General features: G+C 38.5%; 1 long non-coding RNA gene across 1 annotated transcript in view; it reads right to left on the reverse strand.

Annotated features, from left to right (window-relative positions):
- Window positions 1–9,256: 9,256 nt before the first annotated feature.
- Window positions 9,257–13,547, reverse strand: part of LOC122874127 — a 93,038-nt gene continuing 88,747 nt past the window's right edge. Inside the window, exon 3 of the long non-coding RNA XR_006377567.1 lies at window positions 9,257–11,506. This is a non-coding gene — a long non-coding RNA (uncharacterized LOC122874127). The remainder of the gene's footprint in view (window positions 11,507–13,547) is intronic.

Here is a 13,547-nt window from a genome sequence, read left to right on the forward strand (position 1 = left end):
GGCAGGTAGTGCAGAGGGAGTGCAAGGGTGTGTGACTAAGGGGGGCTTGAAAATGTCTTCGAAGATGAACAGAAAGAAACAACCTCTACCAACTGAACAGGTAGACGCTGAGTGGAAACCAGGCATTCCTGTAACATAATACTGTGTAGGGTACATCAAAATAATATATAATGCATCTTTTACTGATTGTTGTGAACATGTTAAGGGTCGTAACTAAAATTAAGTAATTGTTCAGTTGTTCTATATTGAAATGGTACATGCCATGTGCAGTTGTCAAGTGAGCAGAAACACTTGAGGACTTGAGAACATAAACTTTTTGATGTGTCCAGTGTGAGCATGGTATAATGCATCGCAGAAGGGTACATATGACACACATGCACACACAAATAAAAAGCAAAACAAAACATTGTATGGTGGCACAGCATCAAAGATTTTCAGCAATTTAAAATTTAATCTGGAAACCACCTTGATATTCCTTCAGATACAACACAACATAACGTGTAGTTTGCAAGATTCACTTCAAAAGGGACATTTGCTCACCAGCCGATCACTGTGGTTGAACAATCTGCACATGCACATGTCCTAAGGATCCTTGACCAGACATTCAGAGGTAATGGCTCTTTGTGTGTGTGTGTGTGTGTGTGTGTGTGTGTGTGTGTGTGCCAGAGGTCATCTTCAGAGTTGTAAGCCCAGACTATGTCCATCATTCTTCTCTGGATTTCTGCCATCTATTGCTCATTATCATCATAATTATTCTGAGTTCTACACCCTGCCTCCTTTTTAAATAATGTCTTTCTTGATGCAAGGTGTAAAATATTTCAAATAAAATTTGTGTCAGTGTTATTACAAAGTCAGCATATGTTTTACTGATTTCTTCCAGCTCTGTGCTAGCTGTACTGTTATACAGAAAAGGAAACCAATAAACAAAGTTTCTGGAACTAAAGTCTTTAAGGATTTGGGGAACCTGTTTCATTTGTTGTCCTCATCAATCACTTAGTCTTTTACCATTGTACTGTATGCTGCCTTCCCAAGAGCATATGAAAGCTACAGTTTAACTGCAGTGTCTGTAATAGATGTCTGTGTAAGCGCTCTCCAGCAGTAGATGGAAAACTAGACATATACCTCTGCACAATAAATCTTATAGTAATTTTCCAAGCCTGCATGACAACTAATGGCATGGAGAAAAGCTTGGTGCTTTGTGTATTTGTCTATGCATTATTGTGCAAGTGAGTGCACAAAATTATAACACTGCTGAGTTGGTGATATGCCAGACATTTTTTCATCTTCTTTGAGCTGTTTTTGCTTCACATTGTACCCATAGATTTCTGTGCGAACCAAATAAGAGGCTGGGGTGAATAATTGGGGGCTTGGTGAGCTATGGGGAGTAATACTGCTGTTTGTAAGTGGCCTGTTTGGATGAACTGTCACTGTTGTACAAAGATGTGTATGTTTGAACAGCAGATAATAATTAATACAGCAATGCTGTCGTGTAGCTGCAGGACTGCTATTTCACAACTCTGATGACTAAACACCGGTAGGAAGGGGAGCAGTGAGAGGCGCCTGGAACAATATTTTACTCATTAGGATCTGCTCAATGCTACAGCCGTTGTGAATCTGTCAGACAGCACCATTTCCCCAAGAACAGCTGCTATTTATCTGATTTTCTCATTAGAGTTGACTCATGATTTTATTGTACTGCCGTTGGCAGAGGTACTGCAGTGCCTAGGTATGGCTCTTTAAAAACAGCTGAGACTTGGTCTCCATGATGTTACTGGGTGTAGGAACATGTAACACCTGTCTATGTTCTCTTTTTCTGACTTTCAGCCATCAGTTAAAATTATGTTAAATAAAATCTGTATCTGTTTTCACACTTGTAGAAACACCTCTCAACCAGATGTTTAATATTCTTTACAGGCATGTAATTTTCAGCTTACTTCCATCTATTTCTAGCCCAGGTGAAAGAAAAGAATTTGGGATTGACCTCAAGAGTCATCAAACATGTATATAAGAACAGTATGTAAGAACAGTCTAGACCCTTAGCAATGTTTTAATCCTTGGAGGTGAAGGACTTAGGAAATCTTGCTAATTTCACAGATGGTTTAAAATAGATTAGTGTGGAGTAGCAGCTCCCGGAGAAGGGCTGACCCACCAGGCTCCCTGTGCAGCTGCCAAAACCCTGCGCCTGATGCTCAGAAGTGCCTTCCAAAAGTCCTGCAAGGTTAAACTAAAACTTAAGCATCCCGAAATGCCATCCTTGTTGTTACCTTTACTGCATCTTCAGTGAACTTCACCTTTCTTTTGTTCTAGAATAGTTCATTTGTCGTTAATGTTCTGTGAATAATTTTATTCCTCACTTTTTTTTGGAAGACATTTAAGGTCCTTTTCAATTTGGGTGTTCTGGTTACAGTATCTAAAAATCATTGTCATTTGCCTTTTCATATGTTATTTTTTCAGTTAAAATCAGAAGTCTTTATTTAGTTAATTGATTGTCTAATTTTTTTCACCTAGAAATTTGTGGCCTTGGAAAATATAATTTTCTTACTTCCTGTTCTTGGCTAAAACAATACCCTGGAGCACAAAGGATTTCACTTTGAAACTGATGTGTCCACTTGGACACAGAGGCTATTCTTACTTGTTACTTTGTGTTCTTTGTCATTAGACATTTTGTACAATGTATCCAAGAGCCATTTTTTGTAATGGAACAAAGGAGTGAATCAGACTCTGCATGGTATTTTGAAGAGGCCAAGCCTGCTGCTAGAGCTGGGCTGTGTCCGAGTAGGCCTGACAAAACTCTGGCCTGGCTGAAAAGGCCCAGCTTGGAGTTAATGTGGAAAGACAATGGCACAGGGTGAAAACCTCGACATGGTTTTGTTGGACTTGTCATTCTTTGGTGCATAGCTGTGAGGAAAGCCTAGGAGCCGTCTGAATGTTATTTGTGCTTTTTTGACCCATATTTGGGACAGCTTTCACAAAGCCCTTGTGAGAAGGTTGAAACAATGGAGAGCCACTTTCAGAAGACGGACAGGCCTCAACTCCGGCCAAACCATCTTGGACCTGCTTCACTGAAAGGGTTTATCTCCAAAAGGCTGACATCATGGCACAGCTACTGGTTGATTTTAACTATCCTGAAAAAAGTAAATAATGATGACTAATCCCAATAGTGATTATTATTAAATTATTTTAAACATCAGAAAGATTTAAGGTTACAATTTAAAACCAAAGAAAGGTAACAAGAGAGGAGATGACAATGTGTTAACAAAGAGAACACAACAACTGAATGTAATGTCTAGGTCACACGCTCAGACTTTAAATGCAATATGTGACCACTGAACAATTCAGTATCAGATTTATTTATTTATAAATGGATTAAAGAAAAAACATACGTTATAGATTATTTTGTTTAGAGTGCATTGCATATCTCCTTGCTGAACTGAGATGATACTGAAAATATATTATCCGTCTATGTAAATCAATCAGATTTTCTAAGCACAGTTGTTAGGGACACTGGGTTGCTAAATGAACTTTTGAAAATCCACATGGGACATTATTTCAGAAAATGTAATTTTGCATACTGTTCCACATCATTGCATCTCCTCAGTGCATTTGTCTCCCAAAGCGTTTACTTGCATTTCTGTGGGGAAGAATAAATGCGTAATGTTTTTTTTAAAAGAATCTCTGCTCCCTCAGATTTTTGAAGAATTTAACAAAATAAAAGGTTTCTTTCTTGGAATATGTGTTATTCTCTCAAAGCTATCACTCAGCTCTCTCATGCATATGTGAATTACACACCTTTATGAATATGTAAATGTTGCGAGAATGCCTCATTAATTAGTAATTCATGCATTTTTCACAAGCCCAATACTTTGCCAGTATAGTCTGATGAATTATCAGCCAGAAGTTAAAAAAGGGATTCATCATCACTTTTTCAGAGGTTTTGAGCTACATCTGTAATTTGTGTAATTCAATGAATACGATTTGCGTAGCTTTTTATGGTGGTATCGTTGCAGCTGTCTCATAATATGATCTATGGATTTCTACTTGGAATCTGCAAGTGCACTTATAATGTTAAACAGGCATATTTCTCCATGTAGATGTTTGCTTACATTATTATAGTCTGGTTGAAAAAATTAAATTATTAATTTATTTAATTATTTGATATAATAACTCGGTAGTTTTGGTAATTTTAAGATAGTTGTGAAGAAAAACGATGTCAAAAGAACATCTCATTCAACACATTCTGTAGCAAAGTGAGTCAACCTGCACAACAGCTACAAACTGAAGAAGCCTTACAGAAGCATCTTGTCCCTGTGCACAGAGGTTTCGCATCTTTTTCCAGTGAAAACGTTCCAATATGAGAATGTTAGAGTATTAGAGATGAGGAGCCGAGCAAAGCGCTCAAAATTATGTTGATAAAAATGTAAGCATTCTTAGGATTTAAACTTTTTTTTTTGCAGCAATATTTTGTAGATCGGACAAAATGGCAACTTCACACAAATCATCCAGGTTCTTGTGTGTGTGTGTGTGTGTTTTTTCAAATGAAAGAATGTGAATTCCTGTAGGGATTAATATCTGCATAAAAGACAAGTCAGACTAAATTAAAAAAATGTTACTGGTAACAATCTGAACAGCTTGCAGTAGTTCCTTGCTCACAGTCAGACTATACTAACACAAACTAAAATAGACTAAAACTTCCACCAAATTTCCAACTAATTACTCCGTATTCAATGTATATCTGAACAAGCAGTAAATAAATTTGGTTGGTTATATTTGGTTAGAGTGAACACATGATCCATGACTATCCATACACCGGCCAAAGACACTACACATCCAGAGTTTCTCTGTGGGCTTACTTTTTGTGTCTGTGCGTGTCCATGAAGTCCATCTGGTTTAATCTTGATATTCACTGAAATTAAATACACTACCTGTGTACAGCAGTACTGTCTTGGGGTTTCCTGGATGTGTGGCTTTTAAATGAGCCTCCTGTTAAATCATTACCATGTTCAGGAGAGTTTCCCACCCACCGAGGTCAAGTGCAAATACAGTATATCAGTGTGTACTGGCCAGTGCACATTGCTGGACCATGAATTTAACATGAAGCCATAGAGGCAGAAGCACTTGGGGATGTTGCCTTTTCTGTTGGGGATTAAAGTCTGCTACCTTACGAATGTAGCCACTTTGTTCCAGCCTTCCTATTGGTGCAGGGATATATTTATGTAAATGCACGGGGGGGGGGGGGCTTTGTTGTAAACATGACTGTACTCTAAGGAAAGGGTGCCAGGGGACTTTCAAGCAGTAAATATGTGATGGTGGGGGTGGGGGGATAAAAGAAACAAACAAATGTGCCATCATAATAATGTATACCACTTTACAATTCAAAAGTGCAACATTAAATCATTCATCTGGATTCTTTTAATAAAACTGTATTAGTTTTGTATAATGGGTTATGGAGTGGGGGGGTGATTTAGTATCTTTGCTCTCACTCAAGGCATTCTCTGAGGTATGACAGCGAATCTACTTACGTGGACATATGGATCATGCACTGAAAGAACCAATGGCTCGTTTCCTCTCAGTTATTTATTACAAATATTGTATGTTTTCCAGTCAGGTAATGCTATAAATTGTTATTTCAATTATTAATATAAACATAACTTTTTTCCTTTGTTATCAAATAGCTGAAAAAAATGAAACCTTTTCTGCAATTAGTCATTATCGAGTTATACTATAAGCCAGCCCTGAAAAGAAATGACAGAAAATGATTTGATCAAATAACTGGATATCAATGACACATAGTTATCTTTCCAAAGTCACACAAAAACCCACAAGTAAACAACGTATCATTATATTTGAGGGTAAGGTTTAATGCAATTATGGGGGTGTAACAAAAAGATAATATGACAAATTGTGTAACACATTTGCTCTCAGCAAGTAATAAGTAAAGCAATTACTTTTGAAATGAGTAATGAATAATGATTAATATATTACTACTTGACTGAATAATGAGTCCAACACTGGCAGGTAGCAGAAGCACCCAGTCTTTGCACATGCCTATTGGCGTTTCCACACTGTTGCTGTTGTCAGTCAAGCTCTAAATGCTGCTTCTTGCATCTCAATGTGATTCCAATTATGATTTCATGGATGAATTACCTATGGTACTCAACTATGTTATGAAACATGTGGGTGACTCTACAAATGACTTAATGTCCAGACCATAAGCTGATGCAATATCCCTATACTTCACACCACCATGGCTGGGCTGCCACTATCCCTCAAGATAAAAAGGGTCACTTAGTCACCAAGACAATCCAGGAGACTTTTGGAAAAATAAGACTGAAGGAACCCTGCTGTTAAAATGAGAATCTGCCATTTAAGCATTTATAAAAGTTACAGTTAGAATTTTGGCATGTATTGACCAAAAAGAAGCCAAAGACGAGGGGATGACACAGGATGCGTAAGGAAACGTCTTAAGACGAGTTTTGTGATGTTGATGGATTACCAACTTTTGTTTAGTGTATAACTGAATAGTGTGTGCGCGTTTGAGAACATTTTTTGCATGCACCTGCATATTTGTGTTTGTTTAGTATTTGTTTGTTCCAATTTGGATATTACATGATGTTTAATAAAGCCACCATTAAGGTCCATTTGTGTATCTATTTACTGAAACAAGAAACCATTCCGTTTTCTGTAGCTAGGTTAGAAGAGACCTGTTAATTGCTCCTGTTGCTCAATGCTTTTACTTGTGATTCTTTAGGATTTGCTCCCCTCTGTTGGGGATATTTCTTGTCTCTGTAGACACGGAGGTGGTGATGAAAAACCAATACAAGATTAAAACACGGTGTCTGAGGAATTCAACATTGTTTCCCCTGCAAATTTAACATATTACAAATTATATTACACCAAGCTTGTCAAGTATTTGGGTTCTGATAATTACTATGCAATCATATAGATGCAAGTGATATTAAATATTCATTTACTCATTCCTTGAGGAATAATGGTGATGGAAAAATCTTGGAAGTTTTTTTCTATTTTTAATGATTTTTCAACAAAGCTAAAAAAGCTTAGCTGTGATGAGATTCATATTTTGTCTGGCTGTGACGAGATTGAAACATGAAAAAAAGGATATTTCTCCGTGCGCAGATTGGGTTAAGACTTTTATATTAACCTAAGGAGTTAAGCGTTATTCCATATATTTAAGCAACATTCTACATTTCCAAACCCTCCCCTCATTCACACTCTAGTCGAAGCAGAGATTGACATAGTAATAAACTGATGTTAATTAGACATACTTTGAAAATTCTCCATTCTGCTCGTCTCCATGCCCTAGTGGAGCTGGTGGCTTATTAAATCATTTGCTGCTCTTGGGTGATCTTCTTTTGAATCTTGGCCTGACCCTCCGGGCACAATTTATTTTCATTTTTAAAAAAATTTGACCAGCAAATTCTGCATTAGTTCAAGAGAATTATAAATCATTATTACACAGGCAGACACTTCAAACATTTTGTTTAAGAGCTTTCTGCTCGATGAGGCATCAAAGGAGATGTTCACACTGATGAATGTTACATTGGCACATACAGTATCTATTAATTAGCACACTGAAGTTGGCGTGATCATGTTTTGTACACAGTCCACAAAACAGTAGCTACAGCTGCCATATTTGTAAGCTTTTGTTATAGACAAGAGGAGGTTCTGAATTATTTCTATAACACAGATGTTGCCAACGATTCTATGTCCTGTCTAAAATAGAGTGGCTTCCAGTAAATAACAATGTTATCTTACAAAAGTTAAGCCACTTTGGGGCAGATTAACATACAAGCTGAGGAGCCCCACGTGTGCAGGATTGGATCAGTTTTCTTAAATAATCAAAATTTGGTGGATGGATTTCAGAAAATGGGAGTGTCCGGTATTTGATAGGGGAAGGCCCTCAATCAGTACTGTGCTGCTCCACCAAACATCTTCTCCATCAATATCAGCACTTACAGGCTGCAGGCTGCACAATTACTATTTCTAACACACAATGAAATTAAATTAGTTGAACAAATCAATGGGAACGAAAAGATAAAGAGCTGATTTCAAATTGTTGGAAAGCTCTGTGTGTTATTTTCAAGATGATAGTGGCCCATGTATCTCCATTGCAATTTTATTTGTTCAGGTTAATGTGACTTTATTGGCATGGAGGTTTCTGGACCACAAGGCAACAGTGAACTGAAAACTTAATGATGTAAAATGATAGTTGTGATAGGAACGGCTGTGAAAAGATGAATATATTTTTGAAAGTGTCACAAACCCCACTGGAATGTGGGAGATCTCTCTACCTATAGGTCACAGTGACGGGAAGGATTCCCACTACTCGGAGGGGATGCAATCTTTATGCAATCTCATGGAGTGTTGGCCCCGACGAACAGGCAGCATGCAGGTATTTTTTCACATTTTTCAGCACAGATAACTATTGTAAAACTTGCACATGCAAACTATTTAAAGATGTACATGTACATCTTGGAGAATGCCTCTCTCAGGAAGGTAACAAGACTCCTTTACATATACTAGGTAGTAGAACCTTTAAGATACAGAATGCCATTATGTGAAAACATATTCTGTAAAAATGGATTTATAAATTTGAGTCAGCAAAGAAGAGAAGAAGCTTAATTATTGCACAATAAGGCCAATGGAGAATCCCCACTGGCTCGCCAAACAGCTGATTAGAGTTTAAGTCTCAGAACTGAATCCATGATCTTTATTATTTTCATCTAATTAGATGGCGTATTCAACATGCATTGAACCAGTGTAACTGTAAGACTCTAGAGGAGTTGTGAATAATGCTATTGTTAGGGTTTCAGCAATGCCCATGGCATGACCAATGGAACAGAAAGTAGTCGTAGTATCAATTATAGTGGCATGATTAGCGTGGCTTTGTCTCCCAGTCCAACAGAGCTACAGAATACAGCCGGCTAACTCAATTACCCTCCACCCAGAGGTGGCAAAGCCCTTTGATTTGCCCTGCCTTTTAAATATCTACTGTAATTCTAATATGCCTCATTATGTGCCACTGCCTTGGTACTGGCCAGCAAATCTAAAACACTGAGAAAAGATCACAGGAATGTCCGGAATACTTGTAATCACAATTCAATCAAATGCATCTGTGCTGAAACACACAATTCAGTCCAAAATCCAGCATGTGATTAGTACTCTGAGAACAAAGACATCCCTCAGTGACTCAGAACATTACATTCTGTTGATCATCAACACACAGAAACATTTGTTTAAAAACTATTTTAACTGTAGAATATACTGTATGCATAGATAAAAAAAATTCTAATAAAATGTGAACAGTCATGGATATTATGCAAAGAATAGACACAAAAGAAAGGTTGGGGGGGGGATCACAAGCAGTCACAGAGAATTCGGAATTCTATGTTATTAGATGTACAGTGACAGATACAAAATAAGAATATGAATGAGAGGAAAAAGGAAGAAAACAAGAAAAGAGGAGGACGAAGACATGCGGTTCCAATCGTATGGGGCCTCGACAATATCTTAATAATGAACATCAAAGTTCATTAAATAGTAAAGTTTCACATTTAGGCTGTTTGCATTCTCAAATATAAGGTGCATTATGCGTGAAAAGTGAAAGAGTGAATTGAAATCATATTGAAAAGTAAAAATTTATCATCTTATTGGCTTTGCAGTTAAGTACAGAGTATTTCATTTGAGGATTTGGCAGTTATCTCCAATGTGGTTTTGTGCTTAAAAGATGTAAAAACCCTTGTCTGAAAAAATCATCTGACTCACTTTTTTAAAAGTTACTCTTGAATGAGTTATTGCAGTCCATTTATGTTGTTAATTCAGGGGATAAATGGTGTTGGAGCCCTGAATATCTGAGTTGTCAGAAATTTGGCACCTTGTTGAGACACATGTTCACTTCTGGAATCACTGCAGCAAAATCAAACTTTGCAGTCTGTTTCATATTAAGACTCTGGTTTTAAAAGCTTTCAACTAGTCCACTAAATTGTAATGCAATTTTTCCAGAGCTCGTGTTCTCAATGTGACTCCTACACTTAAGGATGTAATGGTGTGTGGTTTGAAATATAACATTGGCTCCCGAGAACAGTTGTAATCTGGTTTCTTGTGACTCACTCTCCCATCCAAGGCCTCACATATAGGTATGATGATTATGAGTGAACATTCAGAAAGTGAGATGTGGAAGGGAAATGGACGTTGTTAGAGACTCAGTTTGGGCCCAGGTTTTGTTGTCATTGGATAACTGTCGTGGTTATATTTACATACATATTGTGCACTTACATTTCAAGGATTAACTGCTGTATGATTTATAAAAAAAAAAAAAAATCACAATTTTTCTTAACATTCAAAAAGCGATTCAGATCAAGATGCACATGGCGTTAGTACAGGTCTCTTGCTTGCAGTCCACAGTGAGACCATTCCCACAATGACACTTTGATAAAAGAAACTCTTGCACAAATAATTAAATTCAATTTATGCTGCAGTGGAAACTGTGTGCTGTAATACATGTCTCAGAACCACACAGAAGCATATGTTGCCTCCCTGTCTCAGTGGGTATCAGGGCGGAGGGTTAGCACCGTATAACCCTGTAGTTAGAAAAGAAGCATAAACCATGAGCTTGTGTTCCACTCAACCACAGGATTTACTCTGACTAAGTATACAGAGGACAGACATAGAGTGACGTTAACATTGGGAAGGAAAGGGACGGTGGTGGATGGCAGCAAACAGCAAGAATCAGATTTTAAAGATGAGTGTCTCCTGAAATAACTGAAACTCAACGTCAAATTTACCAGACGACACAAGCTATTAAGATTAGTTTGTGAACAATGTTTCACATGGTACACAATATTTAGCCCTAGCAAGGCAAATTTCAGCTGCAAGATTTGTGACTTTCCTCCTGTACAGAACCAAAGAACCATACTGGGGTTATTAAGGCTGTACATTTTTTATGTGCTGTAAACATGAATCAAACATTAATAAACTAAAGCATGTGTCCCTTTTCTTTGCTTTAAACTACATAGTCTGCATCATAAGTTAGACCAGTTTACAATGTGTCTACACAGGAGGCATTTGAGCCGCGTTTTTAAGTCCATTTCATTTCTTAAGCAAGGTATTTCCTACTCGTTCCATTGTCTGATAATGAAAACAGGAAAATATGTAAATAACATCAACTGTATTGTAATTTGCACCCTCTGTCCACACAGCAACCTCTTTGCACTCAACTTTCCTGCTCTAGAGGGCCAATTCATACTCCGGTATCCACTTCACATTCGCTTGCAACTCGTCGACTTTATTCCTCAGTGACTGCGCGTTTCCGAGGATAATAGAGGGAAGTGGCAAGCGGCGCAGCCCGGGTCTGTGTAGCCTCTGTCGCACTCCTCCTTTCTGGCCACGCTTCCTCACTTGTACTGCTGACGGCCGCCTCGAATGGACGTCTCCACATTTACAAATCTCTGGTGGAATGCTGTCGGGCAAAGTCCCAGAAACTGAATTGCTGCAACAGATGAGAAAGTCACGACTGTATTGGAGACTGTAAGGCTGGTTGCTTTGTTGAAAGTTCCTAACAGTCCCAAGAGCAACCACACTCAAACAAAGCACTCGTTACATCCAGGATGACTTCACGTAGTTAAAAGATGGTTAGTAAGAACACCATTCACACGACACACAGGTTAAAAATCTACTTTCCACATTAGAAATCCACATTGCACAATAAAAAACAATGAAACACCACTATAGCTGCTTGTCGCCGCAACAGGTGCAGTGCCATTGATTTGTACATGGAGCTCTAACCATGCGCTCACACTAGAAGCTTCATGAGCTACAAAAGCGGCCAGCACTCATTAATTTTCAAAGGGAGCAGCCAGCGACCAGAACGCCCAGTGGCGCTCATGAAGCTTCTGGTGTGAGCGCACTATAATTCTGTGCCTGAACGCATCTTGTGTCGACACAGACGGAGCACTGAAGCTGCTGCTAACGTGCTGCTCACGCTACACCTCTTTGTGTAGACATGATGAAAGTGTTGCCACAGTGTGTTTTCAGGTTTGAAAAATACTGGCATGTCCTGTAATACTCCTGACGATGTGGTTCCATTTTGTGTTGTGTTTAGCTTTCTGTTTTGTTCTGTTATTTTCTGCAGACCCAGTTTGGGTTTTAACAAAAGGTCCAGACAAGGTGACCGCAGCTTTTCAAAGCCTTTTGCATGTGCTTCTGTTCGCTTGTTTTAGCCTCAATGTTTGATATTTCCTCTACTTGGTGGTGCAAAGTTCGAATTACGCCCAATTTATGCTTAAGTGGATGGTGATAATGAGGAATCTCTGTGTGTGTGGGTTTTCTGTACACCTCAATTTCAAGGCTCCCCCTCTTCTTTCAGAGAGACCACACAGTCCAGGAATGCCAAATTTGCTGCTATGCATCTCCCCCTGCTAAACTGATGTTGTCTTCCTGTGAGCTAATGTGTTAAGAGAAAGCAACTACCTCGCAGGTTTTGATTTTTATTTATATGTTAACCACATGTTTAAACCAGTGGCTTTGAGCCTTTCGCTCCACATCTTCCATTTATGAATTAGCTAAAATAAGAGATATAGCTAACATGTTTGAAGTGTTCCAGCAATTTGGTTTGGGTTGAGCTGTGTTTGGGTTGAGCAACAATTTATTCCAGTAGGAGCAGTGGTCTGCAGTGTTGCCAGCTACAAGTGTTAAACATGTGATACATAAACATGTACAGACTTCCCCAGGGTCAGGGCGATGTTACAGGTTACGATCGATTACTTTCTGTTTCTCTAGTGACTGTGACTGTAAACAATCAACAACCTTCTTTTGGTACACACGGGTGGGATCCCCTTTAAAAGGTTTTATACTGTGTGTGTTGGTGTCAGTAAAGAGTTCACATAATTAATATTGGTATTCTTCTGTGTTCAACACGACTGTGCATCTCTGCCGGTAGGATGGTGATGGTTGATGAGTGAAAGTCCAGGGGCTTTATTCTCTTATGGTTAAGATTCGATAAGGGTGGTTTGACATGCCAGATATTTTACGCACACGGGTTCTTCACCCTTTGGTCCCTCCTTTCCCTTTCCTGTTATTGAAGGGTATTGTTATTGAAATGTCTATTGCTTCATACATTGTCACTTTGCTTTTGGCTTTGATTACATTTTGAGCAAAGGCATCTGCTGGCGTGTAAGGCAGCCAGCAGCGATTTAGTGCCTTGAAGAGCCAGATCGTCTGCGTTTGCTATGATTTGAGCCTGAGCTTATTCTTTCCTGTTGAGAAACACACCCCCCCTAGTAGCGTGTGCACGAGGCCCAGGATGAGCAATAGGGCTGGCCAATTAAACAATATACACACTGTTTTTACACATCTTGGGTTGCATTTCCTAACAGGACAAATGGAGGCTCTGAAAATGATCCAAATTTGGGGGGGAAACCACACAAAGTTTAATTTACAATTAATGCAACAGCCGTGATGGCTGAAATCAGCAACAGCAGTAGACAGATTTATTAGTGTACTAAAAATAACAAGACTGATATATTAGTCTT

This window comes from Siniperca chuatsi, linkage group LG1 (assembly GCF_020085105.1).
Source record: "Siniperca chuatsi isolate FFG_IHB_CAS linkage group LG1, ASM2008510v1, whole genome shotgun sequence".
NCBI classification, from domain to species: Eukaryota; Metazoa; Chordata; class Actinopteri; order Centrarchiformes; family Sinipercidae; genus Siniperca; species Siniperca chuatsi.